Raw genomic sequence first — 4,734 nt, 5'->3', positions numbered from 1 at the left:
CAGCTAGGGCCCCCCCCTCCCACCCTCCCACCCGCTGGGATCCAGGGTATTTCACGAGCCAGGGGCCTGGGAAGGCTGCGTTTACACCTGGTGTGGATTTTTCCAGCCAAGCAGCTAACCCCCTGGAAGTGCGCTGCTGTCTTACACCAGCCCAGAGACAAATTGTTTTTCCATCCGACGTCAGCCTCCCGGGGCCGTGACCTGCAGGAGGCCAGGGGGGAAAATCATGGAAAAATGCTGAAAAGGTCTTTGCCAAGGTTATTTTCATTCCCTGGCTTCCATCAGCGGCGAAAGGAGCGATTGGCGGGGCAGTGCGGTAGGTTCCGAGTGAGGCTCCCCGCTGCAGCAGGCGTGTTCGGGCCCACAAGTGAGACACAGCGTTCTCCCACTGTCTGCCGTGCTTCGGCCACCGGGATCCGGCACCGCAGCTGTCTCAGAGCAACCGTGCAGGACAGGAAGTGAAGGGGGGATTTTAGGGAGGCGGAATGTAATCACCCAAAGGGCTTGGCTCACTTACACTGATCGCTTTGTCTGCCACTGAAATGCAGCCACCTCTTGGGTGGGGCACGGCAGCTGTTGACCCGCATACAGTAATGCTGGCTAAGAGAGGAAGTGAGAAAGGATACTGTTTACAGGTGAACCTGAAAGCAAAGGCTTGGTAGGCAGTGTGCAATGGCCACACCAGACTTGAGCCAGGACGCAGGGCTAATGCCCTGATAAAAGCCCCAGGTTTCATTGTATTGCACCTAGCGCAACGGGACCCAGCCTGGCTGTGGTCCTGTAGGTGGCCCTGCAATCCAAATGTTAAATATTACGATTATTCTTTAACAACTGCAGATTAAATGTTAAATACGTTAAAAAATCCAAATGTTAAATATTACGATTATCCTTTAACAACAAAGCAGTCATGGCTTTGGTTTCATGTCTCATCTCCTACACCACAGCGCCCCCTACCATTAGGATGGGGCATTGGTTCAGAGTGAAGAGCGGCCCCTACTGGCTCTCTAATGCAGCACCTGGGTTTTCATTGCAAGTCTCTCTCTCCACTTCCAGGGTTTGCAGTGACAGCCGCCCCTAGTGGCACAGTACTGCTGCCTCCCGGACCTGGCTTAACCCCATGATCCTGCGTGCACTATGCGGAACCAACACATTCCCACATGGCCATCCGGTCACCACTTATTGCAGGGTGCTCAGCGCTGTACAAAACTCACAGGAAACGACGCCTCCTGGAACTCGCAGGCTAAATGGGCCTACTGCACAGCCCTACTTAAATGCCCTGCCTGCCTCTTCCAATATGCCGGGAGCTCCTGCTCTCACGCCAAGCAGAGGCGCCTCCCAAAACAGGAGTCCCAGCAGGTGTCATGGTACAAAACCAGGGAGCTGTGCGAGCAGCAAAGAGCCGCTGTGCTTGTATTTCTTATGGGCCAGCACCAGTGCTGCGGAGGAAGCCGTGGAGCTCTGCTGGGCTGGCCCCATGAAATCACACGGGAGCGGCCTGGCTCTTTGGTTTGAGCGATGCCCTTTTTTCCCAGTTTGCTCTGCAGCCAGGTGCTAGGTAGGGCCCAGCTTCACGCTCAGGTCCTGAGGTTTGGTTTTATTAACCAAGAAAGTAATGATCACATAAAGTTCAGCTGAAACTGTCTCCCCGAGCTGCACTGCTCCTCATCCGAGCTGGCTCAGCCCACACTCTAGATCCTCTCTCCCTCAGAGACCCCCTTCCCCCTCCCTTAGCGCCAGGCCACTTGCCTCAGAGAGTCAACAGAACCCATTTAACCCTTTCCCACTGGGCCAAACCGTTTGCTAACAGGGCGGGGGTGTTCTAGGCAAACCCCGAGAACCTGTTCCTCTTTCTCCTACTGAACTGGGCTCTCTCGTTCTCTGCTCCTTTCTCACCTCCCTATCCCATCTACAAGGCCCCTGGGGTGCTCCGAGGCCCAGCTGCTGACCCTGCGCTTCCCTCGAGGCAAGGGGCTATGACAGTTGCCCCCAGAGTCAGCCACATCCCGGCGCGTGGAAAGTGAAAATGAAATAAAAACCAATCTAAATGCATGGTGTCCTCCCCCCTCTCCAGCTTGCAGCCTCTCCCTGGCCCTGTAGCCTCATTGATTTCTCCTTCTTTGGTGACACCGAGTGCACGCTCATTTTTCATAATCCCTCACTCGAGACAGAGAGACAAACACACAGACGAGCGGGTTTAGAGATTTATAACCAGTGGAAAATAACAAGATGATAAGATCAGCCCTGGTCCCTCTGCTATCCATTGGAGGGGGAAGGGGGAGGAAGCCAGGCACGGACGAAGCGCTCAGGAAGAGGGGAGGTCTGGTAGGCAAAGCGTGGGTGTTTGCTCTGTGCCAGGTGAAGCCAGCGACGTGTTTGCACAGAGATTTTGTTAGCTCAGACTTGATTAAAACCTGCTTCTCAGACAGTTAGAGGGGTGGGATTTCATGCAGGTGGGGCAGAGCTGAGGATGGAACCGATCAATGTCCAAAGGGGCACGAGCCGCCTGGCTCAGGGCCCCCGGTTCATCTTCACTGGGAAAGGCAGGGGAAATCCCAACGCTGTGGCCAGCTGGGGTTTCGCCGCTGTCATGTTGCTGCATATGGAACTTCGTGGCGAGAGATCAGGCCCCCCTGTTCCAGAAGCACAGACCCTGCTGTCACTTGGGCATCCATCTCTCTGTCACCGCAGCATCTGAGTTCCTCCCAAACATTAACGAACTGAGCTGCAGAGCACCCCGCTGAGGGAGGTCGGTGCTCGCATCCCTGGTTTGCAGAGGGAAAACCCAGGCCTGGCCTTACCCTACATCCCCCACACACAGATAGTGGCAAAGCCAAGAGCTGAATCCCAGTCTCCAAGTCTGGCGCCGTCTTCAGGGTCTGACTTGGGATCAGCAGTACAGGGCATATGAAACACAGCTGGGCAGATTTAATTTATTCCAGTAGTAACACACACTTGCCTCAGTTTATTCCAGGTCCTGCACACAGTATGGCTAGAGACTACACAGCCAAGGGCATTCACTTTAACGGGAGATGGATTTTCTTAGGTTGGGGTGAACTTTCACCACACATGAAAACATTTGTGCGTTAATTAATTACAGCCTGCTCTGGGAGGGGAGGCAGGTCATGCTGGCGTTTGCAGGGCGCTTTGAATGTGGAAAGCGCTGTGTAAGCGCTGGTTTTTATAGCCCAGAAGTGGCAGCGTGGCTCTGTTTAGAAAACGTATAAACAGAGGATGATATAGGAACCCAGGAGCTGCCATGCTAGGGCTGAGCGGGGTGCTGTGTCCCCTGGTGCGATCAGCTTTGCGTCTTCTAAAGCTCGGCGGGGGGACAGTGGCTGGGTGGGGAACCGGGACGCAATGCCTAGATGCGCTGTGCTAGGAGATGTAAATCTTTGGCCCTAGCCACTAGGGGTTGACGTGATCACAGGCACTGAGGCACTCATTGGCAGTGCCAGGTAGGAGACCTTAGGTATCCGTCCATCCTGGGTTTTAGTATCCTAGCCCCATACTGTGGCACCTGTCCAGATTCCTGCTCAGTCAGCACCAGCTAAGCTGGAGAAAACAGCTCAGAGCTCCCGTGGGGATGGTGGCTTGCAAGAAGCCGGTGGGCCAGACCAGAATCAGAGAGGCAGAGAGGCCGGTGGTCTGGCTAGCTTCAGGAATGTGTGTGCAGTTGGGCCACATGGTTAGCAGCTTTCCAGTAACCCCAGCTGCTGGCGTTTATTTATAGCTTCCACTGTTTGTCTTGTGGGAGCTATAAAAATACAGAGCAGCCATCTGTGAGGAAAAGCAGCTGCTAAAAATACCCTGATGGACTGGCACCTGTGTGGATGTTACCACTTCCTTCTACTACAGAGAATCTGCACTGCTCAGCTGTGTGTCATATGCCCTATACTGCTAACAGTGATTCCCTTGAGCTAAACTATGTGCTTTGGGGGCGGGAGGATGCAAAATCTGGTCCCTGGTGATGCCTGAAAGTTCAAAGGGGCAACAGTAGGGGACAAAAATGTGACAACTGAGTCTTACTCCTTGTTAACACTGTCACTTACCTTAACATCTCTGACTTTTGGTAGCTGTGATGCCGGCAGACCAGGTGCCAGGTCATGCCCCAAGCTCAGTGGAGCACTGACAGATACCTAGCTGGAGTCAGTCTGGCTCACTTGTGTTAAAACAGGTGGTAGAATTATAAGAACGTTTTTAGTGTTTAGCCTTTATTGAGTGATTGTCAGTGGCTGCCTACAGTCCCCTCACTTACAACATCTGTACCCCATATTGTACTCCTGGGGGAATTCTGTGCCACTGCGCATGCGCAGAATTTATGTCCCCCATAGATTTCTTTGCTTCCCCACAGAAAAATGACTTTCTGATGAGGAGGTGAAGAGAAGTCACAAGAGCGATCATGCAGCCCTCCCCAGCAGTATGTTTCGGGTGCCCAGGGCAGCCGGCAGAGAGATAAATTACTGTGGGGCACGGGGCAGGACAGGGGAAGACCCAGCTGGTGGCTCCTCCCTGCACTGGGCTTAGCTGCTAGTTCCAGCTGGACTGGGGAGGACGGTACTTCCTCTTTCCCTGCATGGCATCTGGGGCTGGGTCAGACCCACCCCCAGATTTCTCCCTGGGCTGCAGGAAGCTCTGCAAACTCCCCACCCCCACCCTGCTTCCTGCACCAATTGCTGCAGCGGGAGGGATCCCTGTACAGGGAGCTGCTCCCGCATCGGCCCAACCCCCGTACAT

Source organism: Lepidochelys kempii, chromosome 3, assembly GCF_965140265.1.
Source record: "Lepidochelys kempii isolate rLepKem1 chromosome 3, rLepKem1.hap2, whole genome shotgun sequence".
Lineage (NCBI taxonomy): Eukaryota > Metazoa > Chordata > Testudines > Cheloniidae > Lepidochelys > Lepidochelys kempii.
The sequence above is the reverse complement of the archived record's forward strand: the minus strand, read 5'-3'. Positions refer to the sequence as shown.